The sequence below is a fragment of the Musca vetustissima genome, unplaced genomic scaffold, assembly GCF_032173495.1.
Source record: "Musca vetustissima isolate MV318-11 ecotype Yass unplaced genomic scaffold, APGP_CSIRO_Mvet_v1 utg283607, whole genome shotgun sequence".
NCBI classification, from domain to species: Eukaryota; Metazoa; Arthropoda; class Insecta; order Diptera; family Muscidae; genus Musca; species Musca vetustissima.
In genome coordinates, this window is record NW_026881135.1 from 21,033 (window position 1) to 48,488 (window position 27,456).

Here is a 27,456-nt window from a genome sequence, read left to right on the forward strand (position 1 = left end):
CAAAAGTGTTTGTGTTGTTTATAGTGTACCGTTTATTTGCGAACACTGACTGCAATGTTTTTCTTAGCAGTCTAAGCTTTTGGCACATTTCCAATTTTCATTTTTCCGTTAATTTTACGTGTTATTTGTGCTTCTTATTGTCAACTTCCACTTCGACTTGACATCCTTATGCCGAATCATTCATTTTATAATTTGAATTATGGATTGTATTGCTAATATATGCTGATTATAGATATCAAACTGCGATGAAGGAGGAATATATGAACAAGTGACGAATAATTTAAATTTACCCAATTCAATGGATATGCCGACAAATTCTATATCAGTTAAATGATTTAATTGGATTACATAAGTGGAATATTTGGCGTCTACTGCGATGAGGACACCACCACCCCTTTTATTTATTCCGATCTTTTCTTAAAATTTGATATTTTAAACTTAGAATTTCACTATTAAGCACAGATATTTTAAGCCAAGTTTCAGACAATACTATAATATTATAATCAAAAGCATGGATATCAGTATATAAACGAGTTAACTCTGTATTTAACCCTCTTACATTCTGGTAGCTAATAGTAAGAAAATTATTTAGTTTTTTGAAGCCGTTTCTGGTTTACGAGGAAATCGAGCCAAATTTTCTGTCCTTTCTAGAAATTCTTTTACGAGTGCTCTAGCAGGCCAAAAATCTCTCGAGATCAACTTTGGAAATATATATGCTTGCACTAATATTTAAAATTAAGACCTACTCTCTGAATAAACTGATCGAAGCTTAAGCGGTGTACACACTATCATTTTTGAGTGACAGTTTCGATAACTTATCAGTTGTTACAGTTTTGTTGTGTTGTTTGTAGCGGCCATATTATCATTCATGGCTTTTTTCAAACCGACATTCAAATATATAAATTGTGCTAATAACACACCGTAAAAACTAAATATATATATATATAAAAATGGATGACAAAAAAATGGGTGTGCATTTGTTTAGAATAGAATAAAACACAAGAGGTTTTCTTAGTAATATATTCTATGGTTTATTTAGTTGGTTGAGAAGTGGTAAACAATATTACCTTTGGCAACGATATGCCTGTGCGCAACAATATGCGTGATGTCCGAATGACAGATTGATACTCCTTGATGCTTAAAGGAGGCGGCAAAAACCAGTGACAATTAATTACTCGTTAAAATGTAGCGCATACATTTTAACGAATAAATAAGGACCAAAACAGGGGTCAATAAAAAGGAGTAATTCAGTACATTTCTAACTTAATCATTGTGATTTGGAATTTTCGATTTTTGTTTTGATTATGATGCTGCCGAATGCAAGCATCCAAATTAGAAGCCACGATTGGCGGGAAAAACAACAAGAGGGGGTTTTATGACGTTGCAAAACGACCTTTGAACGAAACCGAGTGTTTTGTTAAGGTCGCGACAATTTACTTCCGCGGGCTCACTTATATACACTGCACTATACGTACCTTTAACAAATTGTGAACTGTATAATTTGTTAAGATAAGTGTATCCAAGTAGTGGGCTGAAGAATCCGGTTCGATTGGACCAAATGTTTAGCTCAGAGGGGCTCCGCCGATGGGAGTCGGTACACCGAATGCGTCGAGCAGTGGACCGTAGGGGAAAGGTGTACGAATAGCCGTGTGTGCCGTGAAAGTAAAGAATAGAATAAAACACAAGAGGTTTTCTTAGTAATATATTCTATGGTTTATTTAGTTGGTTGAGAAGTGGTAAACAATATTACCTTTGGCAACGATATGCCTGTGCGCAACAATATGCGTGCTGTCCGTATGACAGATTGATACTCCTTGATGCTTAAAGGAGGCGGCAAAAACCAGTGACAATTAATTACTCGTTAAAATGTCAAAGACGCTAAACCAAGGTTGCAATAAACCGTAGCGCATACATTTTAACGAATAAATAAGGACCAAAACAGGGGTCAATAAAAAGGAGTAATTCAGTACATTTCTAACTTAAATAGCATTTTTAATAATTGCGTTGTAAGATGGCGAAAAGAAAGTTATTAAAAGAACGAAATGGGTGAAGAAATGGATAGCCTCGCGAATTTCTTTTAAAATATTCTCATGTGAATGTTGTTCACATGTGAATATTTTAAAAGAGCCCATGGACTTTAAAAACTATTTCAGATTGCTTTATTTTTTTGAGTTCCCTCCTGTAGGATGAACGTATGTAGTTTATTTTGTTTTTCACGTCGTCCACAGTACAATTTGTTTTATAATTTTTTATTATATGTAGCAGCTCTCCATACGATTTAATTTTAATGTCGAAATTTATTGTCCGACTGCCGTTTTTTATGTTCACATTATCGAACCAACAAACATCCAACATCTGACTGTCACGCAACCATAAAAAATTTTGTGGTTGCCTGATAACTGAGAGAAATTAACGGCCACACTGGCAAGCAAACCGATATTTCAGCAAGAGTGCCATTCAAAAATGATAGTGTGTACACCGCTTTAAAGCATCGTAAAAAGTAACTTCCCTCAATTTTTGATTTAATATAATAACATATATCATTAGCCGTAGTATCCGGTGCATTTTCATGGCTGGAACCATTACTAATGGTCTTTGGGGGGTTTATGGGATTGTAGCAGTTGAAGCCACTGAGGACGCATCAGATGAAGGAAGTGATAACTCCTGTATTCCATGAGTAGTTGTCTCCAATCTGGGGATAGCAACACTCATGGTTTTAGGGGTTATTATTCCTTTCGCTGTGTACTTTCTGGCTTCAGTAGCTGCCTCCGTCACAACACTAGCATACGACTGGCCACGAACAGATTCAGTTGTATCTATGACACTTTCAGAAACTGTTCGTGATACAGTACTCCCAGCAGAAACCGTGGCTTTACGACTAGGCAAAGTTTTACCTGGCGCCTTTTTCGTATATCTCTTGCGATTCTGTCCAGAAACTGACGGCGATGACACAAACTCTTCTAGATCTTGGTACTTCTCGAACATTGAAGAAAAGTTTTCAAATCGGGTCGATAATGAGGAAAATTCACTTTTTATCGATGCTAACTTCGATCACAAATCGTTTACAAAATTGTAAAAGTCGACAGAAAGTTTTTTACAATGCACGCAGCACTAACGAAGACCAACATTTTCTCTAATTGTATCCACTACTCTTGCATTAATCCGGGCACACTTTACATGCCATTGATTAAGGCAAAGCCAATACGTTACACATAATGCATCATATATAACAATATTGCACAATTCGTAGGGACACGACATTTTTAATAACTTTTTTTACTAATTAATGACGTTAGAAATAAAAAATATTAGAAATATATATTTAAAAAGAAAGAAGAACACACAGGTAATGCAACAAAAAAAGATGACTATTATAATTATACTGAAAAAAATATAATTATTTTAGCACTAAGCAAAAATGATTTACCACACCAATTAGTACAGTATGCACAAAATTATTAAAAAACACTTTCAAACACTTTTTAATACACAGACACTTATTTTATCACAAAATATTAATATTTTTTAAAAAAGGTTACGGAGCACAATAAAATTGATCAACAGTCACGACAGGGTTGCCAAGTTTCTTTTTCCATGTTACAAACATATGCACAAAGCCATAATACCCTACCCTTGGTCAAAAATTCCTAGAAACATTTTTTGTTTTAATTTTTAGTAATCATCAAATGAGCAATACAAATTTTAGAATTTTAGTTTGAAGTATACTTAAAGGAAAATTGATTATTTGTTGGTACGAACGCATTATTATGGCGCGATAAGACCACAGCATTTATCGGTCATTATCTCGATATAATTGGTAAATCGAGATAATTTAAAAAACCAACATATCCTAAAAGTGTGCTTCAAAATACAATAAAATTCGAAAAAGTTTCATAAGTTATAGTTGCCGGACCAAGCCGAAATTTTTATACCCTCTAACACGTGGGGTGCATCCAAAATACCATAAGTTGATCGCGTCATCACAAAGTGCGACGGGGAAACTAAAAAATGACGTCAAGGTGTTGAAGGTTCCGTGATTCGATGTGAACTCACATTATGCATATATCTTCTTAACTCTAAACCTGCATATTAATACATAAATATATACAATCACTTCGAAGTAAACACATAGACTGTGTAACTAGATTTGGGTTTACTTATGATCACCCAAATATACACATAAACAAGAAATACTCAAAATGCACCCTCTGTGTACGACAATTCAACTCACACACAGCGCGAGGGTCATAAATAACATATGTTAAGATCTACATTAAAATCTAAACCTTTAGAACACAAATAATTTCGTCACACTATCTGACTCCAAATAGAAACTCATACGTACCTTTTATTTATCTAAAGACTGCGAGTTTAAAAGATTCCTCTCATTTAATAATTATGTTTCCTTACATTATACAACACAAACATACTTTTCTTTATATAAACAATTAGTAAGATGTTATATCTGAACTTCTTATTTAACCAAAAATAATAAAATTCACAAAATTATGATATTTGCAGCATAAGCCAGTTGCTGCATGAACACATTTTCCACCGATGAATTAAATTTCTTCTTAATTGTTCCTTTTGTATCTTCATATTCTTGTCATACGTGGTTATGTTTTGTAGAAATGAATATTAGCATCTCTAGATGCATTACGTAAATTTAGTATTGACATGCACTTCTTCAACTGCAATCAGCATTCGAAAATAAACATTATGGTATCGTTCCATAGTGTTCTTTACCGTACCAAGATGGATAGGTACGCTAAAATAACGTACAATACCGGTACACAAACACTAAAAATACTGTTAGCGTTACTGTTCCCGAGCACAACGAAAATCGTAGTGTTCCACAACTTGGTACACTAAAAATCGTAGCGTACCGGCTACGGTATACTAAAAATCGACTGCGGTACACTAAAAATAGTAGTGTACCGACTGCGGTACATTAAAAATCGTTGTATACCGACTGCGGTACATTAAAAATCATTGTGTGCCACTGGTCGGAACAGTAAAAAATCTTAGTATTCCACTTGCCGGAATACTAATAATCGTAGTGTTCCACTTGCCGGAACACTAAAAATCGTAGTGTTCCATTGGTCGCAACAATGAAAATCGTAGCGTTCCACTTTCGTACTGAACCATGTACCATACAGTACTGTGTACCATATTCGAATATTTTGTTATTTTTAGGAAAAATTAGATCAAATAATAAATAAATAAAATATTAAAAAAAAAAAAAAAAAAAAAATATTGAATTAGAAATATAACTATATTTGCAATTAAAATAGTGAAAAAGTCCATTTGAAATAGGTATATTGATCTGTTTTTGTGTCAAAATTATACAGGTTTGGATAAAATTATCATTAATTTTCAAGAGCGAACAAGAATTTTTCAATAATATTGGGAGCAAAAATATTTTTTTAAAAAGAAAAATGCAGGTATAAAACTGGAAAAACTGTTATTAATATTATAAATATCAGAATTATACATGCATCCATATATGATGCATACTTTTAGGCTAATTTTAGCAAAATATAATAAAATTTTGGTGATTGTAAAAAAAATCAACATAATTATTACCTGTTTATTCATGAAACCAAGTACACAAATTACGCGGATATTCAAAAAAAAAAAATAATTCTATGATTTTGGGATAAATATTACAAAACCACATACAGGTGCCATATGAAATAATAATTCCCAGAATATGATTTTAGTTCAGGTGGTCCTTTTGGAATTGGGGGAACATGATAGTGGTAGATAGTGCAATCTTTGACTTTTTAGCTATAAATTGAATAGAAATCCATTACAGTTTTCTAGTTTTTTATCAAACGTTGTGTGAATAATTATAAAAATGCCAAAACCTAAAAATAGTTTTATCTTGATATTTTCAGTACAAGAAAAGCAATCAACATTTTGTGTAATTTTCTAAGTTGCAGCAATAATATTTTAACTGGTCATACTGGCAATTTAGAAACGAATTTAAAGAGGTATCATTCAGATATATATGTAAACTACATTGAACAAAACCGTAACGTGGCACCAAAATGTATGAATAAACTATTTCGACGAAAAAGTTTAAATGCAAAGAAGAAGAGTTTTGACGTCAGTCTATTTTACCACCTAATGCAAATGCTATAAAATATTAGAATTCTCAGAAGGTCATTATTAGCGGTGTAGGTAGTATTGTACTGGCAACACCATCAACCCAAGTAAGCGTTGAACGTTAGTTTTCACATTTGTTCCGATCAGGGCAAACGTTTATCATCGAAATGGAATTTTCAATTACGTGTTAACATGAGATTGAATTTTCACTAGACGCCCTTTTTATTATGTTAAACTGTTGTTGCTAATATGAATAATTTTTAATAAACACAAAAGTGTTTGTGTTCCTTATAGTGTACCGTTTATTTGCGAACACTGACTGCAATGTTTTTCTTAGCAGTCTAAGCTTTTGGCACATTTCCAATTTTCATTTTTCCGTTAATTTTACGTGTTATTTGTGCTTCTTATTGTCAACTTCCACTTCGACTTGACATCCTTATGCCGAATCATTCATTTTATAATTTGAATTATGGATTGTATTGCTAATATATGCTGATTATAGATATCAAACTGCGATGAAGGAGGAATATATGAACAAGTGACGAATAATTTAAATTTACCCAATTCAATGGATATGCCGACAAATTCTATATCAGTTAAATGATTTAATTGGATTACATAAGTGGAATATTTGGCGTCTACTGCGATGAGGACACCACCACCCCTTTTATTTATTCCGATCTTTTCTTAAAATTTGATATTTTAAACTTAGAATTTCACTATTAAGCACAGATATTTTAAGCCAAGTTTCAGACAATACTATAATATTATAATCAAAAGCATGGATATCAGTATATAAACGAGTTAACTCTGTATTTAACCCTCTTACATTCTGGTAGCTAATAGTAAGAAAATTATTTAGTTTTTTGAAGCCGTTTCTGGTTTACGAGGAAATCGAGCCAAATTTTCTGTCCTTTCTAGAAATTCTTTTACGAGTGCTCTAGCAGGCCAAAAATCTCTCGAGATCAACTTTGGAAATATATATGCTTGCACTAATATTTAAAATTAAGACCTACTCTCTGAATAAACTGATCGAAGCTTAAGCGGTGTACACACTATCATTTTTGAGTGACAGTTTCGATAACTTATCAGTTGTTACAGTTTTGTTGTGTTGTTTGTAGCGGCCATATTATCATTCATGGCTTTTTTCAAACCGACATTCAAATATATAAATTGTGCTAATAACACACCGTAAAAACGAAATATATATATATAAAAATGGATGACAAAAAAATGGGTGTGCATTTGTTTAGAATAGAATAAAACACAAGAGGTTTTCTTAGTAATATATTCTATGGTTTATTTAGTTGGTTGAGAAGTGGTAAACAATATTACCTTTGGCAACGATATGCCTGTGCGCAACAATATGCGTGATGTCCGAATGACAGATTGATACTCCTTGATGCTTAAAGGAGGCGGCAAAAACCAGTGACAATTAATTACTCGTTAAAATGTAGCGCATACATTTTAACGAATAAATAAGGACCAAAACTGGGGTCAATAAAAAGGAGTAATTCAGTACATTTCTAACTTAAACATTCCGGCCCCCTTGGAACATCTAGGTATGTTTCTAAACAATACAAGTAAGTAATAGGTACGACAGGAGGATAGTGCAGTATGAGCAATTCGAGCAAAATCGGGAGAGGATTCGCAGATGAATCTGCAGTAACAGATTGGGGATCCAACTCCGCTACAACGATAATTAGTAACATAAGGCCGCAGATGAATCTGCAGTTACAGATTCGGACCTTAAGTAAGAAATATTCACGACATAGTTTACATGAAGCCGCAGATGAACCTGCAGTAACAGATTCGGGCTCCAATCAAGTTAGTTTAAATGCACGAAACAAAATAGTATGAAGCCGCATATGAATCTACATTTACAGATTCGGACTTCAATCGAGCTATTATTTTCCCGAAACAATATTCGAGAGCTGAGCCTCATAGGAAGAATCAGCACTTGTCGCGATACCGAGATTTTCCGAAGGTCGCTTTACAACATTTTTCCAAGTTTCTTTGTCGTTTTATGAACACCATCTGATAAATTTGTTTTTATATATTTGATTAAGTTTTTTCTTGACATTTTATACAACGATTTTGAAGGAATAGAATCCAATTTCTGATTTTGTACACCAACCAATGGGGAGGATAAATGTCTCGAGGGACGAAAAACTGGGGCTGAAGCTGACAACGATTTTGTCGAGCTTGACGAAGCTGCTGGAGTCACAACTGGAATCGAATTATTCGATTTTGTTGACTCTCGATGTAATAAAGTGTGGTAACGTTTACCACATTTCGAACAATTTATTTAACTAGTGCAATTTACTAGCATGTGTCCTTTTGACAAACAAATTATGCAACGATCCTGGCGCTTTACAAATGCAAATATATTTGCTAGGGATAATTCAACGAATTTCTGGCACAAATGTAGGCGATGGGGTTTCTCACAACATAGAGAACACGATTTTCTTATTGACTCACACGATTTAGTGACTCAGATACTTTCACAGGAGTGGATGTTTTCTCGTAGCTTTCCAAACACACGAGCGTGTTTATCCTTTCAGAAATAAAGGCGTCTAATTCTTTCCAAGATGAAAGAGCCGATTTATTTTTAACACTTCCTTCCCATAAAGCTTGGGTAATTCTAGGCAATCTTTGTTGACAAACAAAAACGAGAATTGGATCCCATTGATCCGTTGGTATCTTGTATGTCAACATGGAAGAGATGCAGCTATTGATGCAGCGTCGAATCTCTTTCAAACCAGAGATAGTTTCTTTATCGAAAATGGGAATATAAATAACAAGGATAGTTGCCGATTTACAAAAATCCGAATATTTTCGAATTCTGCGTGAAGTGCTTTCCAAGCTAGAGAAAAACCACGATTAGTTAGAGGAAATTGTGAAACTATTTCCCGATCTTCTCGCGATGTTTTATGTCGCAAATAGAACAAACGTTCGACGTTTGTATTATTTATAAATATGGCTCTAAACAAGTCCCGAAAGGATGGCCAAGCAGAAAAATCACCATCAAAAGTATCAATATCAATAGGAGGCAAGGACATATTGTGAACGATATCACAAGCGGAAGAAATGTTAGAAACGAAGGCCATATTTAAAAGAAGAAGCACCAAAATATTCCAAAAATATGCCAAAATCATTAAAAATTTTTTTTTTAATTTATTTAGTGTGCCGATATGTCGGGATGTAGGGCATACAAATTTGCAAAACTTTAAAAAGTAACACAACAATAAAATACACGATCGTATTTTCATTTAAATATTTATTTTGCAACACACTATTTCGAACAAGCTAGCTAACCAATAATACCGACCAAGGTAGTGTAGCTACTCAACCTAAACGGACACGATAGAAAAAGGAATAAACAAAAAGTATTCCTACCAAATAAACAACCAACGTAAGGTGAGTACTCGACCTATGCGGACATAACAGAAAGAAGAATAACAAAAATATTCTTCTTTCGTTTGTTATGTTAGTTCACTGGTCTAACAAAGCACAAACAACAAGTGCTGATCAGAGAATAACAACAAAGCTAGAAGTGATGTAGGTGGACGGTCAAACAGTGTTGTTGTTTACAACAAACAAGATGTTCTGTTGTTACAACGAGAAAAGAAATAAATGTAACAACTACAGGAATGTAACTTTTCAACAACAACAATGTTTGAAGGGAGAATCAACGAAACGAAATATCAAGTGTTTTGTTGTTTTATGAAACCAAACAAAGAAAAGCAACGAATTTTGCGATTATGGAATTTTCGATTTTTGTTTTGATTATGATGCTGCCGAATGCAAGCATCCAAATTAGAAGCCACGATTGGCGGGAAAAACAACAAGAGGGGGTTTTATGACGTTGCAAAACGACCTTTGAACGAAACGAACAGCCGTGTGTGCCGTGAAAGTAAAGAATAGAATAAAACACAAGAGGTTTTCTTAGTAATATATTCTATGGTTTATTTAGTTGGTTGAGAAGTGGTAAACAATATTACCTTTGGCAACGATATGCCTGTGCGCAACAATATGCGTGCTGTCCGTATGACAGATTGATACTCCTTGATGCTTAAAGGAGGCGGCAAAAACCAGTGACAATTAATTACTCGTTAAAATGTCAAAGACGCTAAACCAAGGTTGCAATAAACCGTAGCGCATACATTTTAACGAATAAATAAGGACCAAAACAGGGGTCAATAAAAAGGAGTAATTCAGTACATTTCTAACTTAAATAGCATTTTTAATAATTGCGTTGTAAGATGGCGAAAAGAAAGTTATTAAAAGAACGAAATGGGTGAAGAAATGGATAGCCTCGCGAATTTCTTTTAAAATATTCTCATGTGAATGTTGTTCACATGTGAATATTTTAAAAGAGCCCATGGACTTTAAAAACTATTTCAGATTGCTTTATTTTTTTGAGTTCCCTCCTGTAGGATGAACGTATGTAGTTTATTTTGTTTTTCACGTCGTCCACAGTACAATTTATTTTATAATTTTTTATTATATGTAGCAGCTCTCCATACGATTTAATTTTAATGTCGAAATTTATTGTCCGACTGCCGTTTTTTATGTTCACATTATCGAACCAACAAACATCCAACATCTGACTGTCACGCAACCATAAAAAATTTTGTGGTTGCCTGATAACTGAGAGAAATTAACGGCCACACTGGCAAGCAAACCGATATTTCAGCAAGAGTGCCATTCAAAAATGATAGTGTGTACACCGCTTTAAAGCATCGTAAAAAGTAACTTCCCTCAATTTTTGATTTAATATAATAACATATATCATTAGCCGTAGTATCCGGTGCATTTTCATGGCTGGAACCATTACTAATGGTCTTTGGGGGGTTTATGGGATTGTAGCAGTTGAAGCCACTGAGGACGCATCAGATGAAGGAAGTGATAACTCCTGTATTCCATGAGTAGTTGTCTCCAATCTGGGGATAGCAACACTCATGGTTTTAGGGGTTATTATTCCTTTCGCTGTATCCTTTCTGGCTTCAGTAGCTGCCTCCGTCACAACACTAGCATACGACTGGCCACGAACAGATTCAGTTGTATCTATGACACTTTCAGAAACTGTTCGTGATACAGTACTCCCAGCAGAAACCGTGGCTTTACGACTAGGCAAAGTTTTACCTGGCGCCTTTTTCGTATATCTCTTGCGATTCTGTCCAGAAACTGACGGCGATGACACAAACTCTTCTAGATCTTGGTACTTCTCGAACATTGAAGAAAAGTTTTCAAATCGGGTCGATAATGAGGAAAATTCACTTTTTATCGATGCTAACTTCGATCACAAATCGTTTACAAAATTGTAAAAGTCGGCAGAAAGTTTTTTACAATGCACGCAGCACCAACGAAGACCAACATTTTCTCTAATTGTATCCACTACTCTTGCATTAATCCGGGCACACTTTACATGCCATTGATTAAGGCAAAGCCAATACGTTACACATAATGCATCATATATAACAATATTGCACAATTCGTAGGGACACGACATTTTTAATAACTTTTTTTACTAATTAATGACGTTAGAAATAAAAAAATATTTTATTCTTTAAATTTTTTATATATATGACAACTAAACAAAAAGAAAGAAGAACACACAGGTAATGCAACAAAAAATATGACTATTATAATTATACTGAAAAAAATATAATTATTTTAGCACTAATCAAAAATGATTTACCACACCAATTAGTACAGTATGCACAAAATTATTAAAAAACACTTTCAAACACTTTCAAACACTTATTTTATCACAAAATATTAATATTTTTTAAAAAAGGTTACGGAGCACAATAAAATTGATCAACAATCACGACAGGGTTGCCAAGTTTCTTTTTCCATGTTACAAACATATGCACAAAGCCATAATACCCTACCCTTGGTCAAAAATTCCTAGAAACATTTTTTGTTTTAATTTTTAGTAATCATCAAATGAGCAATAAAAATTTTAGAATTTTAGTTTGAAGTATACTTAAAGGAAAATTGATTATTTGTTGGTACGAACGCATTACTATGGCGCGATAAGACCACAGCATTTATCGGTCATTATCTCGATATAATTGGTAAATCGAGATAATTTAAAAAACCAACATATCCTAAAAGTGTGCTTCAAAATACAATAAAATTCGAAAAAGTTTCATAAGTTATAGTTGCCGGACCAGGCCGAAATTTTTATACCCTCTAACACGTGGGGTGCATCCAAAATACCATAAGTTGATCGCGTCATCACAAAGTGCGACGGGGAAACTAAAAAATGACGTCAAGGTGTTGAAGGTTCCGTGATTCGATGTGAACTCACATTATGCATATATCTTCTTAACTCTAAACCTGCATATTAATACATAAATATATACAATCACTTCGAAGTAAACACATAGACTGTGTAACTAGATTTGGGTTTACTTATGATCACCCAAATATACACATAAACAAGAAATACTCAAAATGCACCCTCTGTGTACGACAATTCAACTCACACACAGCGCGAGGGTCATAAATAACATATTTTAAGATCTACATTAAAATCTAAACCTTTAGAACACAAATAATTTCGTCACACTATCTGACTCCAAATAGAAACTCATACGTACCTTTTATTTATCTAAAGACTGCGAGTTTAAAAGATTCCTCTCATTTAATAATTATGCTTCCTTACATTATACAACACAAACATACTTTTCTTTATATAAACAATTAGTAAGATGTTATATCTGAACTTCTTATTTAACCAAAAATAATAAAATTCACAAAATTATGATATTTGCAGCATAAGCCAGTTGCTGCATGAATACATTTTCCACCGATGAATTAAATTTCTTCTTAATTGTTCCTTTTGTATCTTCATATTCTTGTCATACGTGGTTATGTTTTGTAGAAATGAATATTAGCATCTCTAGATGCATTACGTAAATTTAGTATTGACATGCACTTCTTCAACTGCAATCAGCATTCGAAAATAAACATTATGGTATCGTTCCATAGTGTTCTTTACCGTACCAAGATGGATAGGTACGCTAAAATAACGTACAATACCGGTACACAAACACTAAAAATATTGAATTAGAAATATAACTATATTTGCAATTAAAATAGTGAAAAGTCCATTTGAAGTAGGTATATTGATCTGTTTTTGTGTCAAAATTATACAGGTTTGGATAAAATTATCATTAATTTTCAAGAGCGAACAAGAATTTTTCAATAATATTGGGAGAAAAAATATTTTTTTAAGATGAAAAATGCAGGTATACTTTTAGGCTAATTTTAGCAAAATATAATAAAATTTTGGTGATTGTAAAAAAAATCAACATAATTATTACCTGTTTATTCATGAAACCAAGTACACAAATTACGCGGATATTCAAAAAAAAAAAATAATTCTATGATTTTGGGATAAATATTACAAAACCACATACAGGTGCCATATGAAATAATAATTCCCAGAATATGATTTTAGTTCAGGTGGTCCTTTTGGAATTGGGGGAACATGATAGTGGTAGATAGTGCAATCTTTGACTTTTTAGCTATAAATTGAATAGAAATCCATTACAGTTTTATAGTTTTTTATCAAACGTTGTGTGAATAATTATAAAAATGCCAAAACCTAAAAATAGTTTTATCTTGATATTTTCAGTACAAGAAAAGCAATCAACATTTTGTGTAATTTTCTAAGTTGCAGCAATAATATTTTAACTAGTCATACTGGCAATTTAGAAACGAATTTAAAGAGGTATCATTCAGATATATATGTAAACTACATTGAACAAAACCGTAACGTGGCACCAAAATGTATGAATAAACTATTTCGACGAAAAAGTTTAAATGCAAAGAAGAAGAGTTTTGACGTCAGTCTATTTTACCACCTAATGCAAATGCTATAAAATATTAGAATTCTCAGAAGGTCATTATTAGCGGTGTAGGTAGTATTGTACTGGCAACACCATCAACCCAAGTAAGCGTTGAACGTTAGTTTTCACATTTGTTCCGATCAGGGCAAACGTTTATCATCGAAATGGAATTTTCAATTACGTGTTAACATGAGATTGAATTTTCACTAGACGCCCTTTTTATTATGTTAAACTGTTGTTGCTAATATGAATAATTTTTAATAAACACAAAAGTGTTTGTGTTCCTTATAGTGTACCGTTTATTTGCGAACACTGACTGCAATGTTTTTCTTAGCAGTCTAAGCTTTTGGCACATTTCCAATTTTCATGTTTCCGTTAATTTTACGTGTTATTTGTCAACTTCCACTTCGACTTGACATCCTCATGCCGTTTCTATTTTTCTTGTCTACGTCTTACTGGCCAATTAGAATTTAAGATTCTTTAGATTTACTTTTTCAATTCTTTAGGGATATCTGCTCAATATATTACTTCAAAACACATATCTGGAATATGAAATCTTTTTGGAAGATGAATATCCGCAATTAATTTTACTAGATATTTTCACTAGCTTTTTTTGATATATTTATCGAATTTTTATGAATAGCATCCTTTATTTCATCCTCCAACTCACTCAATGCTACTAGGTCACCTATTGTAGTGTCGATAGCAGAATTATGTCCCCAATTTGGAATCATTCTAATAAACTTAAACTGTTCAATGCGGTTATTTCTGCTGGCCATGGAGCCACTTTGGGGACAAATATACCCTTATACCTATCTCTATTTCACTAAAAGTGTTAGAAATGATCCGGCTCGAAGGATCAAATGTTAGAGAGTGAGATATTGAAACCAACCTTATTGTTCGATTGTAGTTTCAATTCTAATTTATTTATGAAATATGTATTTTGACTTAAGAACTACATAAACTAATCTAACTTAGCCTAATCTTATACACATAACAGCTATCAATTCTCAAAGTGCACATGGGGTTGTGTTCATTTGTTTACATCAAATGACCTCACCAATATATTGGCGTGAGGACTTCTATTGATTATTTATTATCAGCGCACACACACAGATCTTGTGACTGCATTAGCCACTTATCATAAAACCACTTAAACATCATTTATGAAATGCACAAATGTGAAGTGATCATAAAATAAAAAGATTGAAGCCGCATGTTCATATTTTTATGAACAAAAAGTATACCGAACTCCTAAACCGAATACGATATGCTCATACGGAACCTTTATCATACGATGGAGTATATCCTGTATAAAGGATCGGTCCTCCAGTCACACGTTTTTGAGCAATTTTGCACATTTTTGCTACTCCCTTAACATCCTTTGATATTGAATGAATTCTTCAACATTGTTATTGCATGTACATTTACAAAAAGCTAACATATTAATAAATAAAACTACACATGTATTTTTAATGGTAATATAAAATAACATGAATATATATTATGGTTTAATTATAATCACCCTGAACATTAAAATCTGATTAACAGAAAGGTATACGCACAAAAAGCGTCTTGGTTATAAATAACATATTTTATGATCTACATTAAAATCTAACGCTAAGAAAACACATATTTTCGTTACACATCAAAAAAATACTTTCGTACAATGTACTGAACTGTACAAAAGTATTCAAAATTGCGTACATCCTAGTTTGAAAATTTAATATCGAAAAAGAAGAGGATCTTTTATGTGCAGTTATACCAAAACTCAGACCTATATATACACCGCACAAATTTGTATATAAATCAGCCTTCTAGAACATTGATAATTTTACACCGTAAAAGAATTCGATAATTAAAGCGAATTCGCTCAAATACACAAATAATGTTAAGGGCTAGTATATTGCCTTTTCGGTAGGAAGATTTGATACCCCATGAGAACCAAATGTAGCAAATTACTAGAGATGGTATTTACCGGGTAAATACTCAAGGGGTTGTAGACACACATTTGGGGTATTTGTTTGGGTATTTACTATTTTGAATCAGTAATACTTATCTTACACCCTATTTCCGTGAGTAAATGCCCGTCTATTTACCAAAAAAAATTGGATATAAACTCAATAACTGGCTAACCACTTGACAAACAAAATTTGGCTAAGAGCTGCAGTACTTTCTGAATATTATAAAATCCATATGTGCTATCATCTTGACCGGCGGATTTGTTCATCTTCAGCTTTTTTATGACATTGATGAGCTCAATAAATTCAATCGTTGAATCCAAAAACAGGTCTACAAAATATGGTTTGTACCAGTTAATAGCTTGAATGTAATCGGTAAATTGGAGAATGTGTACAAAATGGTAAGTGAATTGATCTGGATAAAGGCAACCTTTTGGACTAGAAGTCTGAATTTTTAACGATTTGGATAACATACACCAGTCCTTGCTATTATATATATACTATCTGCTATATATACTATCTACCTATCGTAGATTACTATTAAACAAATTTTCTTTTCACACAATAAGCGGAACTTGATAATATATACTGTTTACAAATAATTATAGTATGAGATCTTTTATACATATTTAGGGTTTTCCTTAGAGCATCAACATTTGACATTAAAAGCATATGAGCAAAATTTTTGCCGCCTATGTCAAGTAGTTCGCCAGTTAATGAGTTTATACCCTATTTTTGGGTAAATACACGGGTATTTAACCATGTAGTTACCCAAGTCTTTAAAGTATTTTAAAACTACCCCTAGATTTGATAACAGAAACCAGGAAATACGGTGTAATATGTTGTATTACCGATTCAATATAGAAATACCCGCAAAAGGGTATTTATTCAATTTACCGGATATGTACCCACTGTCCATCTCTACCAATTACTATCAACTCGGTTGAAAAAGTGTCAAAACGTGAACCGATATACGACCGGTCCGAACTTAATAACATTAAACGAGCTATCTTTTAGAGTCAATATTGTTGAACGTTTGCATATACAGATCGATTAATAAAAACTATTCAAATTATTTGACAAACTTCACTTCAGCTATGTCAAAAACATTTTAAACTTAAAACACATTTTTTTCTACCAAATCAAGTTTTATGCCGGTATTGCAGCAAATGAGTGAATTATGAATTAATAAAAATTTTTTTGAACGAATAAAACTAACAACGCTAATAGTAGCCAATTTTTCCGCAATTCAGCCATATACACACAGGGCCAAAATAATAAGTATATAATAGAGTGTGTTTGATGTTGTGCCAATAAAACACAAGGATTATTAGTTTAACTATTCTAAATATCTCAATTTTATTGATGATTCTTCTTTCTTTTCGTAACAAAAAATAAATTACCTTCTATAATTTATGGTGGTGGCGCCACAGGCCTGTTACTGCTAACACGTAGATGTTAGCTCGACAAGACGGTTAGTTAGTAAGATACTTCTAAGGAGATTAGTCGACAAGTGAACGCTGTGGTTCATGAGAACACATAGGATTGCGGTGATCGCTGAGGATCGGTTGTCATTTAATAATACATTTACATATTCCAATGAGAAAAAGGTCCAGAAAGGAGAGCAAAACAGCAACAACCATCGCTCGGTGGCATCTGCACTCTACGGTATCCGCTGAGGGAACTTGCCGAGGAGATGCCCGTGGTGTCAATCAGCAGACGTGATTGACTCAGCTCGGGAAATTGAGTCAGAACGTATCAAACTTATACATTCCGGCCCCCTTGCTACGACCGACAAATTAGCAATTAACGATTTAATTGGAATAACTATATATGAACGTAAATTCAGATTTCAAGTGAGCTTCAATCTACAAATTACAAACAACACGAGTTTAGTAAATGGGCGATTTATGTATTCAAACTATTTTAGGAGGCAGGAACTGAACCTGTGAGTATGTACCCGAAAATAGACATTTGAGCCAACAACGAATTTAAAACTAATTTATTTGGTGGTAAAGATCAGCGCCAAATAGCAAATCTGTTGGGCTGCAATCAAATGTGTCAGCTAGTTCTAAAGGAATTTTAAATTTCAAAGCTGAAATAGGTGGATGCGAAAACAATTTCCTATCAACACTAGTTCTAAGAAATGCTTTTGCTTCAACAAATTTAGACGAGTTTTTGGGAGAAGACAACTTAAGAGAACAAACTTCTCTTGGTGCAGATTTGGATTTCTTTAAATGAGCCGAAATGCCAAGTACATTTATAAGTTTCTTACTTCCAACAGATACCTTGGATGAAGGATCAATAATGGCACGAACAGGGTGTGTTTTCCATTATGAACTACGTTAACCACTGCTGTTCCCAAGAGCAAATTTCTGCCATGGGAAGGGTATGGTATCGGTGGATGAGCAACTTTTGTATTCAAAGGCGGGCGCGACAATTTTGGTGCTCGACTTTTGACTGTGGTAAAAGCCGCAGAAGGTTTTTTTCGAAGAATTCTGCCCTCGACTTTTGACCTTGGTAAAATCCGGAAGAGGATTTGACGAAGCAACACTGTTTATATGTGACCGGTGAAGAAGGTTGTGGTACATTTGCTTACAGGAATTGCAACTAAATTTGCTTTTGCAGTTTTTAACTGCATGATTATCAACAATTTGTCCTCGAACGAAAGTTTTACAAACTGGGGACAGAGTCGAAGATGGTGGTTCTGGTCAGGACAAGTGGTGAAAGAAATTTTGAAAGGTGAAGTTTTAGCTGGAGATGGGGTAAAAAAATTTGTGTGATGTCCCGACAATAATTTATTGGGTGAATGAGGTGGAGCGACATCAACAAATGATTTATAGGGTGAATATGTTCAATGCAAATTAATGTTTGTATCCGATCGGTAAGGAATGCATCTATATCTTTCTAAGTCGACAATGACGATTTATTTTTGATGCTTTGCTTCCACAGTGTCAAAGTTAATTTTGGCAAACGCTGCAAACAAATATAAACAATTGGATTGGCGATGCCATAGACTGACATTGCAGCGAGGAAACCATTTATCCCACTTTGGATAATTTTCAAACTAGAAATGGTTTCAATTTCTGCAGAGGGGATTTCAAAAAAATATTTGAGGTGACAATTTTCTATGCTACTTTTGTTATAATAACCATCGGCGAGGGCTTTCCACGCTATGGCGAAACTACAACTGGTGAGTGGAAATCTGGAAACGATTTTACGAGCCTCACCGGTGGTCGAAAGTATACAATTTTTAACAAATAAGGTGGAGAAGAGATCCCGAAAGGTGGGCCAAGATATGAAATCCCCAGCAAAAACTTCAATGTGGATATGTGGAACAACAAAACTATGATTATCGACAGGTGGACAAGTGTAGCTATTGGAGGTGGTTCAGGAGTAACGAGAGAGATGGTGGACTGCACATAAACCGAATCGACGGCTTTGCTCAAGGGCATACCGGAAGATGAGATATTCAACAATGTGCTGGATGGATTGGAGCTACTACTTTATAGCAAGAGAAGACATTTCTAGAGCTGGAGATTGAAGCCGATTAAGGTGGCGGTTAATGGTGGATATACATCAAGTATATGCAATAAAAGAAGCGTTGTACTTTTCCTCAACGACATTAATTTAATCATCCTGTAAAGTCTCAGATATCGCCAGGAAGGTTTTGCACTCATCATAAGTGCATTGGACTTTATTCCACAAACTTCGAAGTTCAGATCTACGAATTTCGAGGTGGTAGGCAGAATACGTAGATTCTTTTACGATGGTAAAGATTGAGCGGTTGCATTATGTGAAGCCCATACCAAAAACTATACCGGCAATTAAGGAAAAACTTTTTGGCTTTTATAGCCAGTTTATCAAAAATTATACATCAAATAAAAATCATTATATTGTGCGAAACAAATATAACAGATGATGAAAATAGATTTTATAATATAAATGGCTTTAATGCAATATTTCAGAACAGACATGGCATGGGTGGAGGCCTAGCTGTCTTCATCAGAAATGAATTACAATTTGACCAAATGGAAACTGAAATGTCATCAGCCGAAACAATGAAATTAATAATAAAACCAATAAACAACCAAGAAATCATCATCATAGCAATCTATAGACCACCAAACCAAAATATCAAAGTATTCTTAAAGGAATTAGAAAATCTAATTGCCAATGTAAACAGAAAACAAAAATTAATTATGTCGGGTGACATTAATATTGACTTAATAAAGCGCAATCGTTTAGCAACAAATTATTTAAATATTCTATCTTCATATGGTTTACATTGCATGATCAATATGGCAACAAGAGAGGACAATACGGTCCAAACTCGAACTTGTATTGACCATTTATTTTCAAGAATGGATAAAAATTTAATACATGGACATGCAGGCACAGTGAGATTACAAATATCAGATCATTTTGCAGTTTTCGGATTTTTAAATAATGAGAAAAAGGTTGAATCCAGAAAGGAACAAATAGAAGAAAAACGTAAAATATACACAAATAAAGTCAACATTCAAATAATTAACACAAACTGGGAGGAAATATTAAACAAATCCAGTAACACCAGCGAGCTTTATAATAATATTTATAACACTTTCAACGAAATATACAAAAAATCGGAAGTTAAAGAATCTAAATTCAAAAAGAGAAATGAATTCCCTTGGCTTAATGAATACATTTTGAGATGCTGCAATATGAGGGACAATTTATATAAAAAATGGACTCGTAACAAAAACAACAAAACCAATGAAACCATATATAAGCGATTTAATAATAGGCTAAATAAAATTATAAAAAATGCAAAAAACAATTATTTTCATAAACAATTTATAGAAAACAGAAATAACATTAGAGAAACATGGAAATTGATAAACAAAATTACCGGGTCAAAATCTGAAAATAATAACGATACTCTACTAAAAAGCTTTAAAAATGAATCACTCTTGAACATCACCGAAAACTTTGCTAGAAACTTTAATCAAAATGTTCTTAATATCGTTCATCAATGTTCAATAATAACTCTAAACTTAAAAGTAGAAAAAATCTTTCAAAACTCAATGTTTACAGAATATGCAAGTGAACAAGAAATATATAATATACTATGTACATTAAACCCAAGAAAAAGTCCTGGAATAGACAATATAAGGTCAATAGACCTAAAATATAATGCAAACGTACTAACACCTATAATCACAAAACTTGTGAACGATAGCATTCATAACGCCATAATTCCTGATTTAATGAAGCAATCCCTAATCAAACCTATACACAAAAGTGGTAACAAATCAGACTACAATAACTACAGACCTATAGCAATTCTACCGGTAATAGAGAAAGTTTTAGAAGAAATAGTTGCGAGAAGACTAAACAGCTTTCTAAAAAAATATAAGGTAATTAACAAAGAACAATATGGCTTTCAAAAGGGTAAAAACATAAATCAGCTTCTAGGACTATTCGCTAATAACATCAACACGTCTTTGAGCCAAAATAAAAATTGCTTACCTTTATTCATTGACTTTAGCAAAGCATTTGACACTCTACCACACAAGAAACTATTAAACATCCTAGAAAAAGTCGGCATACGAGGAAAAATCTTGAACTGGTTCGCCAATTACCTCACCTGCAGGTCTTTTTGCGTAAATATAGGAGACACAAAGAGCAGTAAAATGCCGAGTGAATTTGGCGTTCCACAAGGATCCAAATTGGGCCCAATATTATATATCCTATACGCAAATGAAATGATATTACAACTGAAATACAGCACAGCATACACATATGCCGACGACACAGCAATAATCATCAGCAATAAGTCATTAAATGATGCTGTATGTTCCCTTCAATATGACTTAAATAAAGTGACGAGATGGTGTCATGATAGCGGTCTAATCATAAATGCTAAAAAAACTAAAGTCATGCATATTAGACCGAGAAGCGTACCTAAAACTACCTTTAGAATAACATTTCACAATACGGAATGTCTACATAAAAAAGATATAGTGTTCAATCAATCGCAGAACGACAACTGCGACTCTCATCTAGAAATAGTTGAAACTTATAAATATCTAGGCGTTCCTCTAGATGATAATTTTAAATGGAAGTCTCATATTCACCATGTTCAAACAAAATTGATGCAATCATCATATGGTCTATACCACCTTGGAAATTGCGCACCTTATTATGTTATTAAACAAGCATATTTTTCGTTAGTGGAATCTCATCTCAGACATGGGATTACTGCCTGGGGAAATGCAAAAATATGGAGTGTTCTGCAATCTGCACAGAACAAAATTGTCAAATCATTAAGCAAAAAACAACCAGCCAGCACACAACACAGAACTAATAACAATAGCCCAACCACACAACTGTACGCAACTCAAAAAATTCTTAATGTAAAGGATTTATATTCGATTTCAATCATAAAAGAATTCATGGAAGACGCAAACTTAGCGAAGAAACTAAACCATGAACGAAACACTAGACGCAGAATTGAAGGCCGATATATAGTCCCAGCATTTAAAAATGACTATGGAAAACATGCACTATCTGTTAGTCTGCCTACCATCTTAAATGAACTACCAAATGCGATAATGCAGGAATGCAACAAAAAAATTAGAATAAAATTACTCAAAAATCATTATTTAAATAAGTAATTAATAATTATAAGCAATAAAATAATAATATTTGAAGTCTACAGCTAATTTTAGTCAATCAATGAAAATTGTAATCACTTCTTACTCCACATACAAGCCTATAATAGCTTCGTGGAACTATGTAAATAATGAACTGTAATAATTATTATATTATCAATAAAGAAAAAAAAAAAAAGTTTCTTACCCTATGGGAAATACCGAATTAAAGGCAATTAATTGGATATATTGTTACTTCTTTCCAAATACTTTAGGATAAGGATGCTTCAAATCCCACAATAATGGAAAAATTGTTTTGAACTTATAAATACAACACATATCCCATGTATTATCTGGGTCACTGAACGAAACTTGATCGTGTCCTTAATAGGAAACAATACCAGGAATATTGTTGAGAAAATTGCCAATACATAGACATATGTTTTTATGTTAGTAATTCGGTATATACGATTACAATACATTTAAATTCGAATCCTAACTTATATGGGCCTTTATGGTTCCTCAAATGTTTTTTTAAAAGATGTGAATAATGCGTGCATGGTTTATTGACTGTGCCGATTTCACTCACGTTTTCGGCTGTTTTTAATTGCTTTGGGAAGTTTTTTTACGAAGAAAATGTTGAGAAAAACATCAAAGAGTCGGGAAATTGAAATAATTGGACGTTGTGTTAGTTACATCGTTTGTAACTCAAGAACGTCCACGCCGATTTTGACGATTCAAAGGAATTATAAATCGTATGTGATCAAAAAATATATTAAGTAATATTTACAATTCCCCAATTTTTGTATCGAGCTTTATGTTGTATTTTAAGACATATGGTTTTTTGAGTAAGTTAGATCAAAAGTTCTAATTTCATAAAATTTCTAATATTAATAATGTGATAACATTATTAGTATTCCTGTCAGATATTTGAAGTTTTGTCTTATTTTCTATAGAGCCCATCTGTTGGATATGAAATCACATTTTCATATTTGTCAAAAAGTGTATTACTTTTTCGACAATGTTTCTTTTTTTTTGGCCGACAACTTGAAATTTGGATGTGGACCTATGTAACCTTTAACAACAACTTATTCAAATGTTAAATTAAAATCAAGTTGTTAAAAAATGTGAGGATATAAAAATCCGATTACAACATTTTACGATTTAGAGTTAAGATATAAAACAAGCATTTACAATTAAAAGAAGGTATACAGCGTCAACATTGGCCAAACTCTTCCCCCATAACTGTCAAAAACTATTTATAGAATATATAGCAAACATATACATATCTATAACGGCAATCTGAAAACTAATTAACAATTTGTTTAAAATTTTAATATACCTATAACTGAGAGGAAACCACTAAATTTCTATGCCCCATCTAAAATTTTTCGACTTATATACATACTGATTTCAATATAAAAATCAAAAGGACAGTTGGACATGAACAAAATGATATTGTAATTAAGAATCCTTCAAGAAGGAAAAATAAGATAATGTAAAAACGTTGGAGCAATAACCAAAAATTATTAAAAAAAACATTTGGTGAAATAAGTACCACCAAATTACAAACTGTTATGTGCGTGGATCTGCATTTGGGTACCAGTTAATACTTTATTGACAGAAACTTAGTGGCAAATGTTTTTTAACCTTATATTGATGCAATATTGATAAGGCAAAACAACATTTGCCGGGTCAGCTAGTATATATATATATATTCTTGATCAGGGTAAAATTGTAAGACGATCTAGCCATGTCCGTCCAGAAGAAGTGGACCTATATATATAATTTGTAGTGGAGACATTTGGTAGCCAAAAACAACCCAATATACCAAATTTGACGTGAACCGATATATCCCATCTTCGAACTTGACCTGCCTGCAGACAAAAGATAATCCTATGCTAAATTTCAGCACCCAATCTCAATTCCTTCAGAAGATAGCGTGATTACAACAGACGGACGGACATGGCTAGATCGTCTTAGAATTTTACCCTGATCAAGATATACGATATATTAATATTCGCCCCTTTTTGCGGTTATTCCTATATAATCCCATTCTTATATTATAATATTTAACTGATTAGTTCTGTGTGTAGGGGTTTTCCCCATATAGGCTTATTCTACCATAGTACAGGGGATAGTCTCGTTAAATCGTTATAAAAAAACTCAAACCTTATGAAATATATCGCATTTACGCATCTCCCCCATATAATTATACCTCCTGAAGGAAAAAATTGAGACACAAATGAAGAATATTGGGTTCGAAATTGACATATGTCGGTCATTAACTAGGCGTAGCCCTCATATAATTATAACCCCAAATATTCGCTACTTTCTACACTGTGTAATCTAAATTGCAGTAGTTTGACGATTGTATATTCTACATGCGTTATTAGCTTTGGGGTTTTCATTAATTCATTTGCATTCGGTGTACACAATGGTTTACATAAAACGATTTGTAGAATTACCGGTATAGGTTCACTTTTCAATTATCTGTCAGAATACCTATGGTGGAGGGTATAAAAAGTTCGACCCGGCCGAACTTAACGATTTTTCTCTTGTCTATTATACAAAGGTGACGCTGGAAAAATGCGCGTGGAATGCACGTGTGTTGTTAATTCAAAATGATAATGCAAATTCTCCAGTGAAAATTGATCAACACAGTAGAACAACAATAGCAAACAAAGTTGCTATTGTCCACCAAACAACCGTGGACTGTTATAATATGCAATTGTTATTGTTTTAAAAGGAGAACAATACTAAGCAAAATAATCGTTTGGTGAAAAATGCAGCAACAAATATACCAAACGTTGGTGGGGAATGTAGCAACAAATGAACCAAACGACGAAATACTGAGTAATGATTTTGTTGTTATTGCAATATTAATGCAAATTTTCGGAACAAGAGACTATTGGAAATTGTGTGGAGAGGTAACAACAACGATCAACGCAGCGTAAGGAGATCAAAGTATAAGGAGTACAAAGTAATATACAAACTATTTCTATATGGGGGAAACACGTATTAAAACAAGAAGTGCTAATGTAAGCGGGCCCGGCAAACGTTGTCTTGCCTAGCAATATTGTTGATGTATATTTTTTTAGATTTGTTTTTAATACATTTGTATTTATCAGAGCACACATAAAGTAACATTTCAGTACTGGATTTTTACAATTTGATGTTTTGCACATAAAAGTTTTGATGGATATACATTTATTAATATTTGAATTCGTGAAACAAATTTAAATTTGAAGGCACATATAAATTTGACTTTCGGATTTAATTAAATTCTCCCAATATATAAGACTTCCGCATAGCGGTAACCAAATATTAACATATTTGTCTATACCCTCCACGATTTAAGATAGAGTATTAAAATTTGCAACTACATTGAAACTACTCATAAGATATTTGGTATTGAAAATGTACAATATTGGTTCACTTTTTAGGGAAGCCCCCATATAACGGTACCAGCAACGTACACAGGATTTCATTTCGGGGGGGGGGGGGGGGGGGGGGGGGGGGGCCGGTAGTACAAAATGAACAAATTCGCTGTTGCAAACATAAATTTACTGTGAAAAAAAATCATTTCGGGGGGGCCCAGGCCCCCAGGGCCGCCCCCTGCGTACGTCCCTGAACGGTACCCCAATACTCAACAGAATTGCTTCTAATTTAATATTAGGAATACTTATTGAGAAGAAAATATCCCTACATAAAATTATCAATATTGACCCAAGTATTGTGATAGCACTTACATAAAGGTATCACTTAATATTTAGTATTTACGAATAGACCCCATATAATGGTACTCCACATTTTTCGATGCTGTAGGGATTTGGACACGTTTTAAATATAATCAGCTGTAATTTGACATTTGGTTGATTTATTTAAAAGAATGAATCCTACTAAAAATTATCAATATTGGTCCCATTTAGAGGTATACCCACAATATTCGGTATTTTGGAGAGTTTGATCCAGTATTTCAACCAAAGTGGCTGTAATATTATATTTTGGATGATCAAAACCTCTTCATCAAAAATTGTCAATATTGGTCCAAGTTTCAGGGTAGTCCCCATATAATGGTATCCCCCATTGTTCGGTATTTTCGGTATATAAGATATGAACAGTTCGATCTTATCGGCATTCTCTTTCTGTTCTCTTTCCAGGTGAGTTTAATGATAGAATTAGGAAAAGATATATCATTGTATATTTGTTTCCTCTGTAATACACATTTTTGCTATCGAGGTGTTGTCTTTCCCGTGGAATATCAACATTTTGGTACTTTAAGGAACAAAATGTTCCTATGGAAGCTATTACTCTTATTTTCAAGCAAAATAATCTAGGGAATGGATATTAAAATCAGAACTCGATTCAGAATGTCTTCTGATTTTCCATCCTTGTATTTGTCTCAAAATTTACGTGCATTATATGGAAAATGTGTACATACATATGATATACTTCTCAAATATTTTTTTGTATAAGCACATAAAATGTTTTCAATACAATGTCAATCCAATTGAAAAAAATAAGATATTTTGAAAATTGACAATTGAAGGCTTAAAGGGACGATACACTACCAAATGTTGACCAAATTATCTCCAAATAACAAAAACGAAGTGGTGCAATCAAAAAAGCTCGATACTAAATGCGTGAAATGCAAATATGCTTCATAATAATTTTTTGCAAATTTTTCTCGGTTTTCGATTTTTTCCCTAAAGCTCCACGAATTTTTCTAACGACTAACGAAAAGCAATTCATTTTCATATACATATGTACATATATAGATTTTTATATACAATAGTTTTTTCAAGGCCATGACAATCCAATTAATTGTAAAAAATTAACATATTTTGATAATTTTTCATATTTGACAATTACTTAAAG